The sequence below is a fragment of the Ochotona princeps genome, chromosome 5, assembly GCF_030435755.1.
Source record: "Ochotona princeps isolate mOchPri1 chromosome 5, mOchPri1.hap1, whole genome shotgun sequence".
NCBI lineage: Eukaryota > Metazoa > Chordata > Mammalia > Lagomorpha > Ochotonidae > Ochotona > Ochotona princeps.
In genome coordinates this window covers 92,995,405-93,022,018 of record NC_080836.1, presented here as the reverse complement: position 1 = coordinate 93,022,018, position 26,614 = coordinate 92,995,405, and positions in this window count along the sequence as shown.

Sequence of the window (26,614 nt, the reverse complement as noted above, 5' to 3'; positions counted from 1 at the left end):
AGATATTATATATAGAAAACAATACTCAGTTGTAATTTAGAATACATAGCAGCAAAAAGATTTCATAGAAGCAGAATTTTTATAATGTATTATTAAGTGGAAAAGACATTCCAACATTTTTAATGTGGAAGATGAAAGAAAAAATAAATGAGATATGCTGAAATAGTAATTTTCTGTAAAATAATAAGAAATTGCCCCTCTTTAGTGTGTTCCATTGTCTATTTTCAGTCTGTCTAAAAGAAAAATAGACACATTGTGCAATGAGATGCGCAAAGCAATGAAGGTGTAAAATAGATGCTCTCACATCTCCAGTACCTGAATCACAGTAGGAAGGCTATATGCTTTTTGTTGAATAGATGAATGAATCAATTAAATGCTACAAATATTTCAGGTACTGAACTTTCTCAAGGAGTTAGCAGCTTCCCATTACTGGGAGAGTTTAAGTGGAGACAGCTACTCCCAGCATATTTGGAAGGCACTCTTGTTTTGGTTTATATCTTTGGTTTCCAAACCTGAGGAAAGTAAAAAAAAAAAAAAAAAGAAAGAAAGAAAAGAAAAGAAAAGAAAAGAAAAGAAAAGAAAAGAAAAGAAAAGAAAAGAAAAGAAATTTCTCTATTTCACAAAACACAAACTTCTAGCCCAGATCTATTGTATCAAAATCTGAAGGAATTGAATGGGATTGTTGGGAAATCTTTATCGTGTGAAAACAAACACAATAAACACTTTTGAGATGGTTTGCACGTAGCTAGGAAGCTAATCTGTGGTCATGAGCTGCTGGCTACCATGAGACCACATGGAGGACACTCCTGGGCTTTGCACTGTCTTGTCCCTTGCCGGAAGCTCTATTCTGCCAGATCCAAGGGGCCCACACTCTTGTCCTCCACATCGCTGTTCCTATATCACCTTCTCAAAAAGGCCCCCAAATAGTACCTCTATGTATCCCTAATCTATTTTTCCTGAAGTACTTAAGACTTTCTCTAATACAATTTACTTACCGATTGTAGTTTATGACCTGAAGTTCCCTGTAAGACAATATGCTTCATGAAGATAGAAATTTGGTCTAAATTTCTGTTCACTGAACCATCCAGGGACACTGACTGGCACATAGTAGGTGCTTTGTGCATGTTTGCAATCAACAAATGAACACATGGATGGACAGCTCTGGATCCATTCCCATTGCAGGTATCTGGTGCTGCTTTACACCGAGTGATGTTTCCATTAGTCTACCCTAGGGATTGGCAAACTTTCTCTGTGAGGGCCTAATAGAAATGATTTATGACTCTAAGTTATAACTATTCAACCCTGCCACTGTAGTACAAACTCAGGAAAATACCAATAGATAAATGTGTATGGCTATGTTCTAATAAAACTTTAAGACAGTTTTGGCCATTGGCTCTAGTTTGCTGACCTCTTTTCTAGCCACATTTCTGAAAACTCATTAAGACATAATTATGTAGGGGAAATTAGAGCTGCTATTTGTGGCTTATTTAGTTTTGTCAAATCTTGGCACAAAGCTCTTGGCTCAGAAGTGGGAATTCAACCTAATGGATAAGATGCCTGCAGCCACATCAGAGTATGAAAGTGTGATTCCTAACCACAACTCCTGACTCCTGCTTCTAGCCAAAGCATTTCCTGGGAGGCAACTGTGATGGATCGAGTAATTGAGCTCCTATCACTCATGTGAGAAATCTGAATTGTGTTCCCAGCACCTGGTTCTAGCCCTGTCATCAAAATATTTGCTATTGAAGGTATTTGAAAGTAAAGCAGTATATGGTGATCACTTTCTTCCTCTCCCCTCTCTCTCTCTCTCTTAAACATAACACACATGCGCGCGTGCACACACACACACACAATTATTTTATAGCTCTTAGCTAAATATGTATATATACTAATTTACAACTCTAGCTGTAAAGGATGGGGTCTTTAAGAAGGAGTCGGTTTTTATTGACACTGACACGGGTTATTTAAGTTAGTCTTTATGAAAACATCAGAAGCATTTGCTGGAAATGGTAGCATTTATACCCAACTTAAATAAAGGAAGTATTACATAAGGATACAAATATCTCCAAACTACATGGGAAACACATGTAGTTTAAAAATATGCATGCTTTTAGGCCTGGTGTGGTAGTCTAGCAGCTAAAGTCCTGACCTTGCATACACCAGCATCCCATATGGGTGCCTGTTCTAATCCCTGCTTCCCATCCAGCTCGCTGCTTGTGCCCTGGGAAAGCAGTGGAGGACAGTCCAAAGGCTTGGGACCCTCCACCTGCTTAGGAGACCAGAAAGAGGATCCTGGCTTCTGGCTTCGGATTGGCTCAGCTCCAGCTGTTGTGGCTACTAGCGAGGTGCACCAGCAGACTGAAGATCTTTCCTCTCCATCTCTCCTCCTCTCTCTGTATATTTGGCTTTCCAATAAAAACAAATAAATATTTTTTAAAAGTATGCATGCATTTAAGCATCTCTTGCACTAAAATAAGCTTTTGATTTCATTTTCCTAAGGGCTTTTCCAAATACCCATATACACAGTGGATTTTGATATGCACCTAGCTTGGCTGGTTCCAGTCGCATTTATCTCTAGTTCACTTTTTCAGGTCCCATCTTCTGTCCAGAGTTTATGTTTTGAGACTTGCATCTTGTCTGTTTTTTTTTTTTTCTTGGAAAGTGTATTACTGTGGTGCCACAATGTCTGAAACCAAGCTTTGGAAATGGAATTCGCCTCAGGGACTTCTTGGAGAGCCTTTTGGTTTTCTTTATTATTGCTTGCTGGTTACAGGCAGGTAGGGCTGCGACACTCTATGTCACATTATTTCTGGGTGGTTATAGGTTTTCATAAGGTCCAACGTTTGAGCCTTCCTTACACAGTGTAAAATATTTGGCGGGGGTGGGGGGGGCGGCACCATGGCCTAGCGGCTAAAGTCCTTGCCTTGAACGCCCTAGAATCCCATATGGGCGCCAGTTCTAATCCCGGCAGCTCTACTTCCCATCCAGCTCCCTGCTTGTGGCCTGGGAAAGCAGTCGAGGATGGCCCAAAGCCTTGGGACCCTGCACCCGCGTGGGAGACCCGGAAGAAGTTCCTGTCTCCTGGCTTTGGATCGGCACAGCACCGGCCGTTGCGGTCACTTGGGGAGTGAATCATCGGACAGAAGATCTTTCTCTCTGTCTCTCCTTCTCTCTGTATATCTGACTTTCCAAAAAAAATAAAATAAAATAAAATAAATCTTTAGAAAAAATGTTTGGCAAGGGAGGTAGAAGAGAGTATATTGAGCAATAGCATTGAAATCCCCATGCCATGAAAAGCTTCTCTGCTGTGTCTTCTCTTGAAGTAGTCTAGCATTTGACAGAAACATTGAACTGTCTGCAAATGAAAAATTAGCTAACTCCAGACAACTGACTCCCTGCAGGAAGCTTGGGACACCACTGTGAAGTCACATTGCACCCAGCATCAATATGTTACTTAAGGGCCCGGCGCTATGGCCTAGTGGCGAAAGTCCTCGCCTTGAACATGCCAGGATCCCATATGGGCCCCAATTCTAATCCCAGCAGCTCCACTTCCCATCCAGCTCCCTGCTTTTGGCCTGGGAGGGCAGTCGAGAACAGCCCAAAGCCTTGGAACCCTGCACTCATTTGGGAGACCTGGAGGAGGTTCCTGGCCCCTGGCTTCGGATCGGCACAGCACTGGCCGTTCTGTTCACTTGGGGAGTGAATCATTGGATGGAAGATCTTCCTGTCTGTCTCTCCTCCTTTCTGTATATCTCACTTTGTAATAAAAATAAATAAACCTTTAAAAAAGACTTAAAAACATGTTACTTAAATGTTTGAATGATCTTTGTTTCAACTACAGACTAAATATTCAGTCAATCTGGTGGATGTTCTCCTTACAGACCTACAATAGTTACTTCTTTTTAACCATTGGTGCATTATTTTCATTCTGTTGGTATCACGTGAGGCCTCCTTGAAAGGTGACCGTTCCATTCCTGGTAACCAGGACAGTATCCTCTGTACCCACCAGCTGGATTAGGTAACTAGGTCTGACACCTGGACCAGGGCTGAATCTTGCCTTCAGCTGCTACAGATAATATTTATGGCTTATGGGAAACAGATAAAACCTTTTGATATCTAGGCAAGCTACCGAAAAGTCACAGAAAGGAATATTTTTGTTTTGCAGGAAAATGGGGTGCGAAAGAGCAAACGTATTTTCCTCCCAGTTGACAACTTGTCCTCCCATAAAATGTCCCCTTCTCTCTGATATAATATTGATCTAAAAAGACATTTTTATTAGATGTATTTTTTTTAATGTTCAAGGACTCATTTGTCTTCACGTTTTTCAAAAGTCAGTATGTAGTGTTTACTTGTCAGGGACTTTTTGCTCTTTGGAGAATGGCCTGCTACTTGAGCATTTATGTAGCTCCCAGAATGTACCGACTTGTCTCTCCTCATCTCTACCACGGATATTGACCTGAGACTACCTGTTCTCTGGTTTTCTATTCTTTACTTGGTCTTCCAAACAGGTGAAGTAGCTAATCTCATGATTGGTTGCCTTCCACTGAACCAGATTTCTGATTTCATAGCTACCCACTACACAGAACCCCTTTCCTTAGCATCCTGTCCATTTATGGCTAGTCCAAAAGCACCAGCCAGCCTTATACCTTCTCTTTTGTTATTCCAACCTCTCCCCTAGTGACAGAATGAATCAAAATACAAATACAGCAAGCATGGTACAGACCAGAACCAAATCCCCAAGAGTAGATCAAGCAAAAGTCATGGTGGATTTTCCCTCCGTAGCAATTCTTCGTGCACATATCTCTCCAGTTTGTGCCATAAAGGAGAGTGGAGGAGAGTGTGAGAACCCCAGATGATCAAGACTTTGAGCAACTCAACTGAGGAAAGTGAGGCCTAAATGCAGGCCTCTTCTATCTTTTCCTGACGGTTTTCCATAACAAAATACTGCCAAGATGTAATGAATCATTGTACTGTTACTAAGGATCAGTTCAGTTCACTCAACTTTGGCTTACATTTACTTGTTCTTGTAAGAATCAATTAAATTGTCTAGATCAGATTAGACATTAATTTGTCTAAAGGTCTTACTTGCCTCTTCAGATTGTTTTAGCAAATTCATGTGTTAGTTTTAGCTGTACTATTTTGTTTTTGCATTACATAGTAGCATTTTATATCCATTTATAGACAAACAGAAAATAACCCCAAAGATTATTTTTTTTTTTTTTTTTAAAGATTTATTCATTTTATTACAGCCAGATATACACAGAGGAGGAGAGACAGAGAGGAAGATCTTCCATCCGATGATTCACTCCCCAAGTGAGCCGCAACAGGCCGGTGCTGCGCCGATCCGAAGCCGGGAACCAGGAACCTCTTCCAGGTCTCCCACGAGGGTGCAGTGTCCCAATGCATTGGGCCGTCCTCAACTGCTTTCCCAGGCCACAAGCAGGGAGCTGGATGGGAAGTGGAGCTGCCGGGATTAGAACCGGCGCCCATACGGGATCCCGGGGCTTTCAAGGCGAGGACTTTTAGCCGCTAGGCCACGCCGCCGGGCCCAAGATTATTAATATTTGTTTTATTTTAATGGAAAGGCAGATATACAGAGAGAAGGTGAGACAGAAAGATCTTCTGTCTGCTAGTTCATGCCCCAAGTGGCTGCAACGGCCAGAGCTGTGTCGATCCAATCTGAAGCCAAGAGCTTCTTTCAGGTTTCCTACATGGGTATAGGGTCCTAAGGCCTTGAGCCATCCTCTATTGCTTTCCCAGGCCACAAGCAGCCAGCACATGAACCAGCACCCATATTGAATCCCGACTGATGCAACTCAAGCATTTACCTTCTGCACTATTGTGCCAGGCCCAAAATGTACTTAGTTCAGATTTCTCCTATCATGTAAGCTGTAACCCTACATGATAGAATAGATTTTCATGCTACCACTGATACCAGAAATTCCGGTTTTCCCCTAGATTTGAGTGTCAGCTCATTCCTTATTTACTCCAAATTATGCAGCAGAATGAGTCAAACAAATACTTCATGGATCAAATTTAAATGAACATATTTAAAGGAACTCAGGTGACTTTCATGGTTAGTTCTTCAATTACAGTAGATTCTTGGCAGTTGCAAATATTAATTAATGATCCAGAGTTCCAAAAATAACAGAGTGAAGCTCAGAATGGATTTGCGGGAAATATGTCCAGTCAGATCCAAAGCTACCAAACTGGCAAATTCACTAGAAGTAGGGGGAGTATATTATACTTCACTAAATAGTGATGACCAAAACAAAAGTAGTGTATGGAAGAATTATTATTCTTGGTGATTTGGGAAAGAAAATAATTTTACTGGGCGGTACTTGTCCAACTGGATATAATAACCAACCCGTGCCTTGTGTTTAAACGTCTACAATATGTTTTTCTCATGGAATTTCACCACGAGCCAGAAGTCAATATAATATATTTGATAAAAAATGAACACTTTGGACAGTTAAACAACTTCCATATTGTCATGCAGAAATGCTTCAAATGATAGAAAAAAATGAAGCTACAAGATAGACTAATACAAGCAATCATTCTCTAGAAATTGCAGAATATGACACAACTTCTTCCTTTGTGATAGAAATAGATAATATCATCTATTGGTAGTGTCTTTTTTTTTTTCTAAATAGAGAGGCCCAATTGATGCCCCGTGGAAGATAAGAAGCAAGAGGTGACCAAGGGCACTTTCAGGACAAGATGCTGCCAGATAACAAATGCTGACACGTACTCTTCGTAGCCAACCTGAACACAGCTGCAGCTAATTCTGAAACATATACTTCCTCCGTCAGGTTTCCAGGGACTCAAAACAACCTTACAAATAAATGAACGGTACTGTTAAATCCTGTATCTTGCCCCTTTTCTCACCTCTCTTTATTTCTAGACATGTGTGTCTGAGCATAGAGGCCAAGATTATTTCTGAAAAGTATCTGGGAAAAAAATGCATGCTTAAAATGCAATTTTCAGTTTGACTAGCATGATCCCATATATTGGCAATCCTCAGAACTCCAGCCATTCAGATACCTAATAGCTGGTTTCCTATGCATCGCGTCAAAAGGATGCTTTCAAGAATTGCAGATGCTCAGGCTGGAAGGGAATTTAGGTTTATTAATGTAAATCGCTCATTTTCCCAAGCACAAAGACCCAGAGACAAGAAGAAAATTTTCACAGCTCACAAAAAGAATTAATACCTTAGCCAAACTTAAAAATAATCCCCCTCACTCTTGTCTAGGGATTCTATTCCGGGATCCCAGACTCCAATGATTCCTGGTCATTTTGTAACCATTCTTGTGAGCAGTCAGCTGGGAGCCACTCGGATGCCCTTAATTTATAAAAAAAAAAAAAAAGAGTGACCAGGGAAAATTCTCCCTTCTTACCCTTAAATTTCTTTAAGTAGGGAAGCAGAGGGCACATCCTTCCTCTGTTCCATCACCGGCACTATTAAAACTGTGTTATTGTGAGGCCAAATGTGTTTAAACTAACTCTAGCCCTAACTCTAATAAAAACATCTAAGTCTAATAAAAAAACATGAGGAATGTCAGGCAGGCCATTTAGGCTAACAGTTCAAATACTACTTAAGATGCTGTATCTCATGTTGGAGTGCCTAGGTTGCAGACCTGTCTGTGGCTCCTGACTCTAGCTTCCTGCAGATGCAGACACTGGGAAACAGTGGTCATGATGCAACTTGGATCTTTATCATCTAACTGGAAAGAAGATATGGGATTTAGATTGAGTTCCAGCCTGGCCCTGTTCTGGCCATATAAGGCATTCCGGGAAAAATCAATGGATGAGACATTAGTATCTCTCTCTCTCTCTCTCTCTCTCTCTCTCTCTCTCTCCCTCTTTCTTTCTTTTTCTCTCTCTCTCTCTCTCTCTCTCACACACACACACACACACACACACACGTTCTTTCTCACTTCTACTTTCACTTTCCCTTTGTGGTCTCATCCTTCCCTTCAAGGTTACTGTGCTAAGCAGTAAGTGAAAATAGATAAAGCATAGTAAACTTCAAGCCAAGAATAACGAAGGTTTAAGAAAGAATTATATATGCAAAGCTGTGTTTCTAAACTAATTAAAACAGATTGTAATTAGTTGTTCATAAACCATAAAAAAAAACAAAGAGGTCATACAGTATAGAGCAACCTCTATGTGAGTTGAATGTCTATATTTTTCCAATATTCATAACATTGAGATCTTCACCTCCAAAATGATAATATTGAGAGGTGGGATGTTAAAGAAGCAATTAGATCATGACGGAGGAACACTCAGCTAAGATTAACACCCTCACCACAAAAGAGAAAGAGATCTCTTTCTATCTTACGAGGATCCAATAAGACTTAGATCTGAGAGTCAAGAGGAACATCCTCATCAAAATCTCAACCATACTGGCCCCTGATCTTAGAGTTTCAAACACAAGAACTTTGAGAACTAAATATGTGTTGTCTCACCTAGCCAGTCTATACTAATTTGCTACAACAGACTGAATTTATTGAGTTGTTGGATGATGCAAGATTAATTCAATACCTAATTCTTGTCAGAAGCTTAAATCCAACATGGGAATTTTGAAAACTTGCAATAGTATTATAATGTGATTGCTTTTAATGCTAAAAGTAGAGTATAGGTGGCTAAGATTCAGTCTTTTATAAACCAAACATTGGGTCTTGGTGAGTACATCTCAGCAGCTTTCAGCTTAGGTTCCCATGGACCTCACCCCATTAGCAGTTACCAGAAATCCTTGGCCAGTAGGAAGTCTCAGACCTAGAATAGACTGGGAATTCCCTAGGCACCACAGGAAACCTTTGCCTTTTTCAGGAAGACCTGAGTCTGAACTAGCTCATCGAGTTTATTTTCCACTGTACTGTGAGGTTTGTCCCCTTTTCTCAAGCCCCAAATAGGCTCTCTATGGCCCTGGCAAAAGCTTCAGAAAATCCGGGATCTAAATTTACTGCTCAAAAATCATTGACCTGTAATAAACGTACCTATAATTCTCCACTTCTTAGTAACAAGGTATTTGTACAGCTCACTAAAATCAAAGTAAAACACTGAGCTTGACACAATTCTGTCCTTGACCTTTACAGCAGAATCTTCCATAAAAATCATAATCCTTCTTTTCTCTGATTTCATATGTGATTGATAGTTTAGACTGCCTTAGAATTCAGTTCAAACATGTAACACTGTTTTTCACTTCAATGAAGTGATCAATTTAACTACAACTATTTTGGTTGTACAACTACAATATTCACCTTTATCTTGGAATGTCTTAAGTGATTAATCTGGTTATCTCATGTGACTCTGTAAATGAAAGGTAGAGTTTTGCTACAATTCTTCTTTATCATTAGATTGAGATTTCCCATGTCTCTTTTTCTTTAAAAATAGAAATATCCCTGTTCTCATGGCTTTGGAGAGTCACCATTTATTTTCCTGTTAGAAAATGCATCCCAGTGTCCCTTGGGGGCCCCTCTCATTACCAGAGAAGACCTCATGGATCATTGGAAGCTAATCTGTAACTGTGCAATACAGATACACCTTCTTCAGACTTGTAAGCATTTATTTTGGCTTATAAAGCCAAACATGGAGTAGAATTCTATGGAGGAATTTCAGAATGACTACAAAATTAATTTTCCTCTTTTAGTCAATGGCAACACTAATACCAGTTTGGGAACACATCCATATATATATATTTCAACAAAAATTAAGAGTATATTTTATTTGGTAAATCGATCACTGCAAGGTGTATGTGTGTGTGCGCACGCGCTTGTGTGTGCATATTTAAATCATCAGTTTCGATGCAATCTATAAAGGAATATGCACATTTTCTCATTTTGAACATCTCAAAAAATAATTTCTTCTGAATGAGCTGCAATTATGTGTATCTCGAATTACATCTAATTGCAACTTGACATTAGATTATAGAGGAAGATACTGCACAAGTGAATTGGAGTTTCCATGGGGACTTCTGCATTGATTTTCAGACTTCAGGTCTATCAGTGTCAAATTTTGGTCAACTCAGATTTAAAGGAGTTTTATGGTACTCATATTTGGACTACGCTGAGTGCTGTTTCTATGCAGACAGGTCTGCAGGAAACATGGAATTGTGTTCTCCCAACAGACTATAGGGCAGCTCTCAGCTCCCACAATGTTGCCTGTCTGACAATCATTGTCTGCCTGAATTGTCAACTTATGTCTGTTTTATCTCGAATCTATCTCAGTATAAATGGATGTTTGCAGGGCCTTGAGATCATAAGAATCACCTCGGGCAGAATAATAATTGTTCTTGTAGCAGCAGCTAGGCTATTTCATGGACATATTGGGCTGGCAGGAAAGTGAATCAATTTTTAAAAGAGAGTGTAGCATTAAATAAAGCCTAACTCCCCAAGGGCTTATCTGATGGTTCAGTTTGTCTTTCAGAAGTGAGGCACCCAGAGGTATTGGTGCTCTATTTTAAGCAGACTGAGAGTTTAATAGAAAGGTGCTGACAAGTAAATGAAAGGTCATCAGTGGACAACACTGTGCATCCCAACGACTTGCAAGTTTGCATCATGCCCCTGCATCTGGCAAAAACAGGGTTATTGTTTGAGAAGATTCCAGTGTCGGAAGATTCGTAATGTCAAGGTTATGTGACTATTGTAAGAAAATGACTGATAGTGATCTAAATCTCTCTCATTGTTTTTTGAGTATAAATATAGCACTTATCATTGGAATTGGAGACTAATCTGAGAACACGTAGTGGAAGGAAGGGGAGAGAAAGGGCTCTTCTCTGAAGCAACATCATGGTAGGGTCAGCAACTATGGGACTGAAGCTTATAAATAAAACATACAATGTATGATCTAGTTTGTTTCTGAATACATTCCTGGGGTCAGGTGAACCAAATGGGCTTCATCTAATAGAGGAAGATTAAAAAGTTACATGAAAAACTTTTATTATATAAAAGGAATCTGAGTCAGAGAAAAATAAAAACATGGAGAAAATGAAAGGTTGAAATTCAGTCTCTTAATTGATCCCTGCCTGCTCTATTTTTTCTTCCTTTCTAATCCCACACACACTCCTTCCTGAAATACAACAAGGACCACGTCACTACCTCTTTGAAGTGCCTTCTGTTGCCTAGAGAATTTCATAATTTTGGATTCATAATTCAGCCTAGAGTGTTGGCTCCAGGCTATCATGCCCCATTTTTTTCCCAATGTCCCTCTTTTCTCGCTCAAGGTCTTCTTTCAGTAAGCCACCTTGGTGAGCATCTCCTTCAGGAGATAAGATTCAAGGATGAGGAAAATACATCCTAATCAGAGACACAGTCTATGAGCTTTTCTGAAAGCAAAGCACTTCACTTGAAAGATGCATATTCCACTGTCATATCTAATGTGAACAGCAATTCTATGAGGTGATCCATTTTATAAATGGGAAGTTTCAATAGAAAGAGTGTAAGTAACTTTCCCAAGGTCCTATAACCAGTAAAAGATGAAACTGGAGTTAGTTTACCTTCAGTGCAGAGCCTATTCCTCTAGTTCATTTAATAAATGACATTGAATCTATTTTTCTAAGAAACAGGCACAACTTTTAGAGATAGTAGGTAAATAAAATGATGAGTTTCATCATAGGTCAATAAAGTGATGCTGAGGCAAAGTCTCATTATACAGTGTAAAGTAATGACTAGACTGGGGTAGAAGGAGGTGGGGGCTGGAGGATGCGGGCACCTTGGTCAACAAGTACAGTGTTGTAATTAGAAGGAACACATTCTTCCATTCTATTGCACTGTTGGGTTTCTATAATTAATAGTGTGTTATATATTTCAAACAGCTAGTACAATAGATTTTTAATTTCTCACCACAACAAAATATAAATATTTGAGGTACTGTATATATTTATTATATTGATTTGAGCATCATGTTTGTAGGCATCTATTGAAATACCATATTGTACTCCATAAATATACACAAATATTATGGATCACTCTATTTTATATGATATTAACATCACCATTATGTCTTTAAAATAGTGTTTGCAAGTACATTCAAATATATATATCTATTAAATTATTTTTGTACATATGAAGAATTTTGTACGTATGAAGAAAATGTGGAAAAATGTTAAAAAGTATTAATTCAATGTGTGTTCATTGGACTAATTTTACTTTGTTATATTATTTGAAGCATTTCGTGATAAAAAGAAAACATACTTAAACATCTGTTGAAAGGCAGAGTGACAGAGAGAAAGAATGAAAAAGAGAAATCAACCTTCTGTCTGCTGGTTCACTCCTCATGTTGTTATGAGTCTGGGTGTGGCCAGGAGAAAGCCAGTAATCTGGAATTCCATTAATGTCTCCCACCGGCATGGCAGGCGGCCAGGTACTTGGACCATCTTTTACTGCATTCGGAGGTGAATTAACATAGAGTTGGAGCAGAAGAGGAGAAACTGTATGAGGTGCCAGCATCACAACTAGGGGCTTAATGAGCTGTGCCAGAATCCCAGTTCCAGATAAAATAATAAAATACTTTTGCAACGATACATTAGTCTAAAGAGACAGAAAAGTACACTACCAAGCCATTAAAATTCTTGACTTCAAAGACAAGAAATATGGCAAAAAGGGAAATACAGTCCCTCCATTAAAACCATGCTTTTCTAGGGTATAAACTGTGTTCTGGCCTAGGAGAGACTCAAGAGTGGTTACTTACTACAGTTGGATTAAATACTTACAGTACCTTCTGAGCTCACGGAGGGTGATTAGTGAACACCGGTCTTACCTGAATATGAAATGTAGAACCCATCCAAGAACTACAATATTTACTGTGCCTACATGTGATTACAATAGACTTGACTGTAACCAATGACAGGTTACTAAGCTAAATACTTAGATTCAAAATAAAACATTCAGTTGATACAAAATGCATCCAACATCCAAACTGACAATACAATGTGCATTGTATAAGCCAATAGAATTGAGAAAACAAAAGATGGGTACTGACTGAGGAGGTATGGAGTTGAACCAAATAGAACGATTGTAGTTTGAATAAGCAGAGAGAGGAGGAATTTTGCTATCAAGCAATAATGATTGTGAGGCAGGATCTCTTGGGAATATGTCCAACACAATATGTCCTATATGATACACCCCTAAAGTATGACTCTGATCAGATAATCTATGAAAAGGGGTTAGTGGTTATGCTTTGGCCTAAGAAGGTATCATGTACAAACTTTACAACACTTGTTCACATTTGAAACCTCTGAGATATCCTAAAGTAGCAGCATTCTTGATAACAGAAGTATCAGAAGCTTGCATTTCTTGAGTTCTTACTATATGAGAGCTCTTGTGCTCAGATTTTACATGGGGCGATCCTTTCGGGTTATGTGTATTATTGTCCCCATTCAACAACTAAGGAAGCTAAGGCTCACATCAGCAATAAATCATCCAGTGTCATCCATGGCCTGTCATGACAGGACTTAAATTCCAAATGAATCACTCTTTTTCCAGATAAGCTCTTAAATAGCATATAACTGATTCCCATTAGTGTTATTCCTCAACTTAATTTGATGCAAATTATTTTTTATTTTTTTAACCATAACACACTACATTGTCTGTCACTGGTTCCTGTAACAATTCTTAAACTGATAAGCATGCTACATAAGTTGGCTTCATAAAGAAGGACTCTGCGCCATATCTCGCTTCCTGTGTTTGTGAGTTCAGGTTCTTTCTTTTTTATTATTTAGAAGCTGCTTGATTACTAAGTATAATCTACATAGCCTGCTTGAGAAGGGCCTGAATCTCACAACACAAATCTTCAAAGTAAACCTCTTCCACACCCTTTCCTACCTAATTTCTTCTCCATTAACAAAAATAAACTGAAAACTAAGCTCCCTGCTTATAGCCTGGGAAAGCATTTGAGGACTACTCAAAGCCTCGGGACACTGCACCCCTGTGGGTGCTGCTGGCTCCTGGCTTCAGATTGGCTCAGCTCTGGCAGTTGGGGCCATCTGGGGAGTGAACCAGCAGATGCAAGGTCTTTATCTCTCCTTTTCTCTGTAGATATGACTTGAAAAAAAAAAGTTGTATTTCACATTTAGTCCAACTTTACGTAAGATTTCTACAGCAAAAATACCCCTTGGCATTGGTCAACAAAGTGCCTTCTTGAAACTCCAGCCAGGAAAATGCTGATTCTTGGCCCTGTAAGACCAAGCTAATGTCACTAGAGGTTTACAGACCAAGGCCTGAGAATTCCAAGGTGGATAAACAATATGTCTAAGAAACATTATCAACAGCAATATCATTCATGATGCCATAATGTATGTAATAGCTAATATTTTCACCACACATAAGAAATTAATGAATCAGATAAAGTGTCTCTAGGAAAAGCTGGCAGGTTATGATCAGAGAATGAGTTTCTGTAATAAGTTTACCTGTGACTCTGCGAGATAGGATCTCAGTGCCAGCCACCAGAACACAAGGATTTTCAAGGAGACAGCAGGAGAAGAGAGATGAGTCTGTTGTCTGTGGAAAGAAGAGAAATTAAGCTTTCTCTAGCCCTTCACATCTCCTTGTAACCTTTCTTCCCAGCATGCCTATCCCATCTGCTCTTTCGAAAAAGAGCTTAAGGTTTCTGCCATTCCATGCATCTTGATCTGTTTGGGTAATTTAAAAAACAAACTCCCCAATCAGCTTCCTAATTGATTCCCAATTGATGGAAGGCAGCTGACTTTCTGCATTTATCCAACATTTCACTAACAAAATCAAGCAGTAAATTTCTCAGGGCCTGCCCAAAGCATGATTAACTTGGTGAGCCCTCTGCATTTCTTTCCTGTTGACAGCTGGTTTTCTTAAGCAAGTTAGTACCTGCTGAGATGGGTTGGATTTTATCTGATACACCAAAACCCATGTCTAGAAAAAATACACGAAACAGCCCTACAACTGATTATTTGTAAACCACCGTCATGTACTTAAATAGGTGCTCCTTGAGTAAATAAAGGAACGAATCGCAGCTCTGTTCAAGAAGCATGAAATACAGCTTGCTAAGTTGCAGCTTATTTTTTCCAGGCAAGACACACGGTGTAATTTTCCCCTTTTGATTACATGATGTCAGCGCATACTCCATCACCTCCTGTATAAACTGACACTTGACAGGCCTATTTCGATAGATCCCAAGCTACCCCAGCATAGTTATTGTTTCCAAGCTTCTAAGCAGCCACAGGGATGAAAGTGAGTAGTCAGAACAGCAGGGTGGGAAGATTGTCCTCTGCGTAAGTTTCAACCAGCAAAGCCTTCACTTGATGGCCTATGGTGACGTCCTAAATTTGGAGGTGATAATGTTGCTGGTTTTTAATGACTTCCAAATAGAAATATGTGTTCCTTCACTATGGTTCCAGAGCAGAACAAATACATGCTTGTCTTAATCCAAATAGCTGACATTTCCAAGTACGAATATATAAAGAGGACTGCATTATGGCCCAAAGATCTGAGCAGGCTTTTCAGAAAGACTGACATACAAAAGCACTTAGTGACCATTCATTACTGTCTAGGATGGCGTGTGCGTGTGTGTGTGTGTGTGTGTGCATTTATACTGCATGTATGTAAGGGAATATGACAGAAAAGAGAAGAAAAGGCGAAGTGACTGAGAGAAGAGGATTTCTTTATCAAAGAACCCTATTTGGCATCAGAATATTTTGTCTTGTTTTCTGCTCCCCAAGACCCTGGCTGATGCTGCCCAGTACTAACAAACACCACACAGGACAACACACTTATTTAGAAATCCATGAAATTAAGTCCTTATAAGCAGAATAAGAGTATATTCTGGAATATAGCCCTTGGGAATTTCTAGCCAAGAGAAGTAAAATTCCTACTTGTGAAAGTCTTTTCAGGTCAAATCTTCTCTAAGCCCTAAGTAGAGTAAGTGTTTTTATCTGAGTGAATAGTTGTCATGTCAGTGGGGAAGGCACAATCTGTCATACTGCACTAGTGTCCAGGTCATCATCGTCAAGAGATGGGTGCGCCACTGAACAGCTTGTGTGGCACACTTAGAGCCCAAACTACCTGCAATGACTCCCACTGACTCCAAGGGAAAAGATTTCTCAACAAAGGCCCGGTGATCAGACCGTGTGTGTAGACACCAGATCAGACTGTGTGCGTAGACAGATCCAAGCTGAACGCCACACTGAGGAGGTCACTGAACATCTGTGTACCTCAGTTTACACATTCATAGAATGGGCTTCCACATAAATTCTGTGACTGTTCTGAGGCTTGCATGACACGCTTGAGACCATCTGAAATACATGAGTTCAAAATCCACAGTCGCTCCCATCAAAAAGCTTTGACTTGGTGCAAAGCAAATGCAGAGGTTGTCTTATCCGTGGAAGCTCAGGCCGGGCAAAGCCTTCCAACGCCCACAAACACACCCAAGGGTTTCACAAACAGCTGTCTGGGCCTCTCCCCTCTTTGGTTCTCTCTCAAGGCAGCCACACCAGCACAAGCAGCCAATCTTGGCAGCCTCTAGAAATTATCTTCTATTCCCTATGACAGTAGCACACTTGGAGGTGGAGTCAGAATCAACATCAATAAAGCTGAAACTAAGACTTTTCAATTGCAAGTTCTTAGACTTCACTTTGGTCTCATAATGTGTGTATGTTTTGGCAAAGACAAATTGTATGTATTCCAAATTGTATATATTCTAGACTGAAAAATATGTAGATCTACCACGGAATCACCACAGTGACAGTGTCCCAATTATTTTATAGCTAAAGAAATGAAAGACCCAAGATGACAAAGACTAGGGTATAAGCCTCAATGCTCCCACCTCCAGCTACAGCACTTGCCTTTCTTGGGTGCCACCTCCACCTTGGACTACATGGCTTTGCTCTGTCCACCTCCAGACTGCAAAACCTAATTAGGAAAAAGTGAAGTGTATCCTTTGTAACCCCACATCTTACCAAGAACCACAACTAACAAGCTCATATTTTTGTCAGTATAAGTGGTAGATAATTTTCATTTAAGTGTAAATATCAGATTTTGTCCCAGACTAAAGCAAACCCAACTAATTATACAGTTGCAAATTATTGTGTTAACAAAAAAGGTCTAAATTATCTCCTTCCAGCACTTAATGAATTCAACCACTTAATGAATTCCCGAAATGCACCGTTTTCCCCCATTCTGCTCTCCCCTTGCAGCAGCGTGTTTGCAAGGCTGTTGGATAGAAGACTGTGTCCCATGTCATCCTTCCAGAACACTATTTATTTGCCAAAAAGCAAAATAAAAAAAGATGAAATTGCCTTTGATCAGTGGGAATTAGTTGCAAATGCTCAATAAAAATAAAAGCTGGATTTGACTCTTAGTATGTTTAGGACTTCAGTGATGCAATCATCCAAATTTAGAATTTATGAGGTTGCTTTGTTCAGCTCCTTCAGCTCAGTTCCCATGTAATGTTTGCTCTCAGGGCAAAAACATGAAGCATCTGGATGGAATCTATTCTACTTTAGGCAGACAAAGTGCCTACCCTGTAGGAAAATGGTCCATCTCTAAATTAAATTCAAATCCAAGCAGCTTGCGCCCTAACCAAAGCCTGTTTCTCTATATCTTTATAAACTATGTGATTTAAATCATCTGTGTGGTACTCCCCCTCCCCCATTCTTCATGATCTTTTGGAGTAAATGTGGTGCTTGTTAAACATGAGGAATTGATGGTTTGTTGCTATTTTCCATGGTCTTGACATTTGGGAACATTTGTAATCAATAAACGCAGACACAAGGAAACAAATTTGATAACTGTTTTTAAGGAATAAAGATGAAATAATAAAATAGAATTTTAAAAAATATGCCCCTGACCCAAATCTAATAAACATGCAGTTTGAAATTTCTGACTATCTGGCATGCCACCCAACAACAACCTCCTGCACTTTTAGGAAAGCTTTGTTTCATTCATGTTTGCCCACATTACACACATAAATGCAATATTATTCAGGCATCAGGTACAAATCCATTCACTTCATGTTCATCAATTCTATTCAACCCTTGGAAATGACAGCCAGTCAGGCCACAGCAGAGTTATGTTGTGGTCAGAAGCTGATCTGTGTACTACCATATATCTTTCTTTGCAGAAGCTGTGTTTCATGTCTTCAGTGGTGGAAATGTCCAATTCCTTCTGTGCCACTTGCTCACACCAAAGGACCCATCATAGCTGCAGAGTCGGCACCTGGAATAGTATCTTCTATTCAAGCTGTTTGCTTGGGATGCTTCCTGCATCAGCCTGGTTCTGCCAAATTGCTGACCACACAGAGACATCCTCCCAAAGGGATGTTGCACCTGTACTCAGCTATCCAAGTAGAACTGGTTTATCCCCAAGCAGAAGTCCCCAAAAGACATTTAAGAAGAGAATTGGAATATCATGATAATTTTCACTTAAGTCTATTTGTTATTTTTTTTTGCTGTTTTCTAATGGGAACCCATAATAGCAATAGCTTTGATCCAAAGAGGTGATTCTAATATGGAAATGCTAAGTGGTGATGGGAGGGATAGAATCTAACAAACCCTTTTATGGCAGAAAGTCATTAACTTTCCTCAAGTCAGACTTCCCAGGAGGCTCCCCGGGTCTGAATTTCCCACAGAATGAAGCTATGAAGATGAAAAACCTGTGAGATTATTACTTAATTAGACTAGAATTCTTCAAGCAACTTCCCTCAGTACCCAAAGTTCTGTAGGGTGCAGGAATCCTGAGCACATCCTGGGAAACCATCTGGGAAAAGAGAGGAAATGAGGGGTTGCTGCACACGGCTGTTAGTAGCCCATCCAGCAGCAGCACCATAGAAGGTCCGTGTCTATTTTAAACTACACAGATTATCCTAAGCTGGTAAAAATCACAAAAAAAGAAGAAGAAAATCTGAGTCTCTTTCATGGCTTCATGGGCATCTCTTTTCATAGTTTAATTTTATTTATGTCAGAGAGAGCAAGAGAATGAGAAAAAAAATCTCCCATTCACTGGTCCATCTCCCAAATGTTTACAGTTCTTAGCAAGCTAGGTGTCACATCCAGGAACCAGAAATCTAATGGGAACTCAATATTCAAGCTCTCCCAATTCCCCTATGAGAAGTGAGACACGTGGACTAATTAATATCAAAACTGAATCATGTGGCCACAAAGGATCCTGATCCTCCCCAAACAGAAGCCAGCCTCTCAAGCGTAGGCGTATCCTTGTTAGTGTCCATATTTTCAGAATGTGAGTGGTGCTGTGAAGTTACAGTTGCCCTTGATATTCAGAACGCTGAAGGTATCTTTCGTAACTGTAAGGTTCACAACAAGTAGCATCTGCATGGGAAATACTTAGATCGCGGTTTACCAAGCTTATTTCCAGGTTACTTAGAATGGATGCTAAGCATCAAAACCAAACAGGGAAGGAAGTTCTTTGGCAAAATTAGTCTTTAGAATCCGTGGGTTAGATGTCAGCAGTAAATTTAAAAGTAATCTGACTCTATGTTTTCTGTTTTTAAAAGAGCATAAACCCTGTTTCCCCACTTGTAGAACATTGAAGCCAGGAGGTGGGACCAATGGATTGAGACAAAACTGTTCTGGCTGCTTGTGTGGGAGAGAGCTTTCTTTTCTCTCTGATTTGTGTGGGAGAAACATACTCTGGAATATGATATTTAGCACATTCCACCCACTCCTCGTCCTTGCCTGTTTCTCAGGAAATAGACTGCTTCCATTGGTCTCCAAAGCGGTAAAAGTTCAGGCTTGGAAAGGTGCAATATTTGCCAGAAAATAAAAAATGAAGAAAATGTACAAAATGCCTTAAAGAAGCAGCAGTATCACCAAATAGAAAACAAATATAGTCAATTACTATCTAGCTATCTTGCAAATGATTATATAACACAGAAACTGGACACATTTCTGGACTTGTTTTGCATTTTTTATCTGAACTTGACAAAGGATAATTAAGCAAGCAATCATCAGGGGTATGGTCAGTATCCAGAAAAGCCCAAGGGTTGATAACCACTGGATCCCATTTCCTGGGATACCTAAGTCCTTTATATCTACATCCTCAGGTTCTTGCTTACTAATAGCCAACAAGTACCTAACAAATTTCTTCCCTGTTTATTGTCCTGGAAATCTCCAGATTCACACACCTAGACACAGATGAGGATCACCTGTTAATATGTTACCCAACCGTGATTGCATTTGTCAGATATGAATTTTTTCCTGTCCTGCAGATCTGTCCTGCAGAATTTTTCATATCCTAGAGATATGAATTTTTTCCTGTCCTACTCTTACTCCAGTAGGAAGTCAAGGAACAGGATCATGAACATGTTTGTGCCCTCTTCCTTGGTAACTCCTGCTATTAGAAAGTGATAGGCTGAAGGGTAACTCGAATAGGTCAAAGTAATCTATCATCATAACGGAAAATAAAATACAATATTTATTGGAAAGCTATTGGAGCAACAACACAGAAGTGATTGAGCTTAAGCACTGGGCATGGATAGCGAACAAGAAATAGCATACATCAAGTAGACCAACCACCACATCTTTCGATATAGATATATAGATATATCTATCTATGTATATATATAATTCTAAAATCTCTTTATTTGCTTGTTAGTGTGAAAGGCAGGTGTCAGACACAGAAGAACACACACACAATCACACACACATGAGAGGTCTTACATCTGCCAATTATCTTCTCCAAATATCCACAACAGCCGACTGGGCCGGGCTGAAACTAGAAGCCAAGAGCTCTGTTCTTTTGAGTGACAAAGACTCAAGCACTTGGGCTATCATCTGCTGCCTCCTGGGTGCAGTAACAGAAAGGTGGATCAGAGATGTGGAGAGGCTGGAATTCAAATCAAGCACATCGTTATAGGATGTGAGCATGCCAAGTGGCAGCTTAGCATGCAATGCCACAAAGCATTCTTTGACAGCTACTTGATTTTCATCTTTAAGACAGCTGTTTTTCATTCTTCAAAGCTATATTTTTCTTCCTTCATGACAAAAGAAATGGATTTTCCTGAGAACTTTATTTGGAATTGCATTTCATTTCACAGTTTTTCCGTCATTCATGAATGAACAGCATAGTCACTCACACTCACTTAAGGCTGAGGTAGCTAACAAGGGTATACATCCAAAGACTTCTTCCAAATACATGTAAAAGCTCCTATTACTACTCACCATTGGCTGGCATTCCTGGAAAATGAATTCTCAGATTTGCCTGCAAAAGCTTTATTGAGAAGCATGTTTGTGAATAGCCCTGGCATGGAGTGAGAGAAAAAGAAAAAGGCAGAAGGAAAGGTTGAGCTGTGATCCAGTGGCAGGATAAGCTTCAGCAACCCTACGTGAAGCTTGGAATGAAGTTGGAATTGATCTTGTGAATGATTCCACCCAAGGCAAGATTCAAGGCTTTGTTTGCACACATCTGTTGATAGATGTGGGCTGCCACCATGGAAGGGCATATGCTTAGATATAAAAACTCCTCTCAGGCAGAAGATAATGCTTGAGGAGGGTCTTAGCTCTGGCCCTTGGCAGAGAACGTTCTTGGCAGCTGGAGAATGAGCACTCAATCCTGAAGGGAATCTGGATGGCAAAGCACACACCCCACTGCCTCTTGCAGTGGACTCATTCCATCCAACAACGACTGTTCCCCAAACTGAGCTGCTCTCCTCTCCAAGAGGAAGACGGATGAGACACATTGCAGCCTCCACTGCTGCAAAGGTTTTCAAGCTGCAACTGGTGTTCCTCTTCTCCTTCCTTTGACCCCTTGAATGACATCTCTTTTGATCTTGGGAACTCACCTTATCAGATAACCAAGCATCTACTGCCTGAAGCATTTGAGTTCCTGGCTGACAGGCCTTCTCATGCCAGTGTTTTTGCCCAAGTACCACCAACATGGGAACTGATACAATAAGTCTTGCCCCTGGTGAATCATCAAGTACTAAACAGCTTCTTCCCAGCCTCCAGTTTGCAACAATAGTCTCTTACCTTATTTTGAATGGTCAGAGTCAATTTCCCATGCTGTAACTGTGATTCTGATCCTTGCCTGCTGGTGTTTTGGCTCAGGAGTTTCAACGTGGTTGGCAGGCAGCCATGGTGTAAAGCTTAAGGGCATATTTACAGCATCTTCTGGTGGAAGTCCTTCTCTAGACTCAGAAATTTCAAAGGCTGTATAGCCTAGCTGTGGAACAACACATTCCCCAAAGGAATCACTAGATGTAGTGATTTCGCAACTGCTCTTACTCCCAACCCTCAGCTGCTAGACCAAATATCCCTTACCTTCAGGGCTCAGCACTACATAATGACTATTGATTCTGTGTTGGCACCCTAAAGCCTGGTGGAGAGTTCCCCTTCCCTGCATATCAGCTCTAATCTGGGCTTCATCTGAGACTTCAAAAGTACCTACCACCACTTCAAGGGTTCACCAGGTTTCCATAGTTCTTATATTTTTGTTGTTTTTTTAAGAGATTTATTTATATTTATTGCAAAGTCAGATATACAGAGAGAAAGAGAGACAGAGAGGAAGATCTTCCGTCCAATGATTCACTCCCCAAGTGAGCACAATGACTGGTACTGTGCCAATCCAAAGCCGGGAGCCAGGAGCTCTTCCAGGTCTCCCACACGGGTGCAGGGTCCCAAGGTTTTGGGCCGTCCTCAACTTCTTTCCCAGGCCACAAGCAGGGAGCTGTATGAGAAGTAGAGCTGCTGGGATTAGAACCGGCACCCATATGGGATCCTGGCGCATTCAAGGCGAGGACTTTAGCCGCTAGGCCACAACCCCAGACCATAGTTTTTAATAGAAGCAATGCATTCAATGGCCTTATGTCTACTCCCACATCTCTTTTACTTAATTAGATTCAATATCACAAGTCAGTAAGTCTAAGCTCTTATTGGTTCTTACTGAAGCCCTGTAGGCAGGAAATGCTAAACTATCTTCCAAATGTCAATCTGTTGTGACCCAAATTAATGTCTTTCATTGGGTGAATGAAGTACCATTTAATTAAGCAAGTTGACACTTGGTTTCCTTAAAGAATGATGCCTCTATTTGTCAAAGATCTGCTGAAGCAGGTAATACTGCCAGTGCCTTGTTTTAGACTGCCAGCTTCCAGAACTTTGAGAAAATAAATTATTGTTGTTTAAACCTTGCAGTCTATGGGACTTTGCTATGGTAGCCCTGAACAATCATGCTGCATTTGCTGTGATTAAGCATTTTTGGTTGCTTAACTTCCTCTGATGTATCAGTGGTCCACAACAGCAGTCATCTAAAATCATAATATTTAAATTTACTCTTTTCTCCAAATCTCACAAGTGCAATCACTTCTGTTGCTGGGTGGTGGGGCATTAAATTCCATTCTGGAGTTTTCAGAGGAACCACCTCTGCTGTCAACTGCCACAGGTGAAGTTCTACATGAGGAAGACTGTGAAACCATGGGATTTACGTGAAAGCTTACTGGAAGGTTCCCCTGGGAATATTTTCCGTGAAGAAGGAGGAAAAAATATTCTTGAGCAGAGGGAGATGTTGAAGTGTGATCAGCAACAGGTGGCCTCCAAGTTTAAGAGTTGCATTAAACGACACACAAGAGCCAGGCATCTATTCCTGCACTGGCCAGGGTATGGATGCAGGAAAAGAGAAATACAACTTGGAAAAAAGCAGCTGCCCTTGGCAAGAGGTTAATTCCTACAGACTCAATCAACTGTGATCAGTGGACAACTTTGGTGTTGATAGCAGGATGAGACCTCAGGTGATAAATATCTTGCTGCTCCATTTCAATATCTTCCAGTCTACTTCCATAGGCCAGACTAGGCTTTTAACTCCATTCCAAACATAAGCATCCATTTCACTGTCCTTTCCTAGAACAGAGACTTAACGCCCCATTAGAAATGTTTGCTGGTCACAGGCCTTAGGAGCACAAAGGCCCATGGATTCTATTTGGAAAAGAAAAGGAAATAATATCTGCTACTACAAAAGGAGTCACATTGTGATCCCTAGGCTCCTGAGATGAGCACAAGAATGCTGGTGGTTAAGGAAGATGAAGCAGAAACAAAGAAGAAAAAAAGAACGCAGGAGGAAGAGTGAGGAATGGGGAAGAAAAGACATATATGGAGCAATAATCTATAGATTATCATGAGGTACCACAGCATACAATTTCTTATATTTGTTCCAATAATACAGACAATTCCTAACTGACAATAGTTCAGTTTACAGTGTTCAGCTTCATGATGGTGCAAGATAAATCTGCAATCAGTAGAAACCATACTTTAAATTTTGCTCTTGTTCCTTGCTGGCATTATGCAGAATGGGACTTTCACATAATGCCTGGCAGAGAACTGTACCTCCCAGTCAACCACACATCATCAAGGTAAACAACCAATATTCTGCATTGTACTGAGTTGCCAGCATTTGGGAGAATTTAGGTAGTCAACAAATTCCATGGCATATTTAGTGTGTTTTTAGGAAAAGGGCTGTGTACTAGATGATTGTGTCCAACCATAGGCAAATGTAAGAGCTCTGAGCATGTGTAAGGTAGGCTAGCATAGGCAACAATATTTAGTGAGATAAGTGTAGTAACAGTATATTTACATGCCATATTTTCAACTTATGATAGGTTTCAGATCTTAACCCGACTGTAAGCTGAAGAGCAAGGAGTACTGATTCTTTTATGTATCACTAAGACTCGAATGTTCCCTGTAAAATTCATGTGGAAATTTAATTGCTATTTTAACAATACTAAAAAGTGGGGTTCTTAAGAGACGATTGGTTCATGAGGGCTTTGCTCTCATAATGAACGCTGTTCTCACAGAAATATGCTTCTGATATCAGGATAAGTTTCAGACCCCAACCCCTCTGCTTCAAGCGTTCACATCTGCTTAGAGTTTTCACCAGAGGAGGACACAACATAAAAGCCCATGCCTCTTGTAACGTTTCATCAATCTTGGACTTCTCAGTCTCCAACCTGTGAAAAGTGAATTTTTTTAATAAATAGTCAAATGTGTGACATTCTTTTACAGCAGCAGGAAAACAGAGTAATAGCTATGCCTAGAAATTTCTTTCTAATAGCAGTTCAGTTGGCCCACTCATCCCTCGCCGCACACCTGGATCCTCCCTATACATTGGGTTGTTGCTGTGCTAAGAGTTTGCCTTCTGGTGTTTTTATTTTTTTTCTTATACCCAGCTTTATTTACTCTTTTAATTTTCAGCCAACCTCAAGAAAACCATGAGTAGCAGTTTTGAATTTGAAAACTTCTCCCATATTGGGAATTTAGAAGAGTTGTAGTTTCTTTAAATATCCTTTGTTCCCAAGACAGGGTTGCTCCCTCATTCCTCCCTAGCATTAGCATACTTCTCTTGATCTGCAAGGTTGTTTCAGTGTAGAAATATTCATTTATTTCAAGGCCTGACAAAATCTTAAGTTCTCCACTCTGCTCACCTACGTTGGGCATAGAGGGCTACAAAACTCAGAATCCAGTAATGGTCTTGTAATTTGCAAATCTTCTAATCCTTCATCTGATTGTATCATTTTGGCTCACTTAGTTTGCTATAGTAAGAAGGATGTTGCTTGTCTGAAAATTCCAATGCTTCTAAAAATTAGAATCTGTTTTATTGCACATGTCTCATTAGGAAGAAATGTGCTATAAATACTTGCAATGGATTGCTAGTTACTAAAAGCATGGTCATTTTTTGTAATTCATGTAGCAGCAATAAGTATTACATGATTCTATTTTAATATGCTAAAAGAATATTTAGCTAATATGATGATTATATCATTGTGTTTATGTTTCTGATAGCATGCATCTAATAGAAAAATGCTACATGTCAGATCTTTTGGAAGCTTTGGCAAAGCACAAAGTGCTTACAAGTATTTGAGAAATAATTTGAGCTATATATCATCAGGTAAAACACTTCTGCAAGAGTATTGAAATATATTTTTTATTAAGAAATGGTATCAATCCAAATCCAAATGTAAAATAAAATTACATTGTACACAACAGAATGCACTTCATCATTTAAGAAACAGAAATAATGTTCCCAAACACTAAGTGTATGAAGGGCATATTCAGATGACGATAACTTATTTGTCCAACTCTAGATGCTCACCGTATCCTGAAGGAGGAAGGATTTAACTGATTATATCACAAGGGGTTTCTTATAGGTAGTAGCACTACTTTAGTTATGAACCATTTGACAAGAATAGGAAATCATGACTATTTTATCATATTCATAAGAATAACTTAAACAATTGAGGCCCCACTTGTCCTCATTGTGATCCCATGAGAAAAGCATTGTTATTTTCTTGTTACTCTGAAGAGTATGTAGCTACTAAGTGGCATAAATTCAACTCCCCAAAATCCTGAATATTTGTACAGTGCCATGGGTTGTGAAGCTACAATCCATGAGCCTAACTGACTAGATGATTGTTTCGTAAATAAACTTTTACGAGAACGCAACGAAGCATAACACCAAGGGCTACTTTTAGCTTACAACAGCAGAGTTGAGTAGTCACAGCAGAGACCACATCACCCAAAGTGCTGAAAATATGGACGATCTGGTCTTTCATAGAAAAAGTATTCCTGACTCTTGCAATACATTATACCACAGTGAGTCTCAAACAGGAAATATTTTGTCCCTTAGTATAAATGGCAAATTCTGAA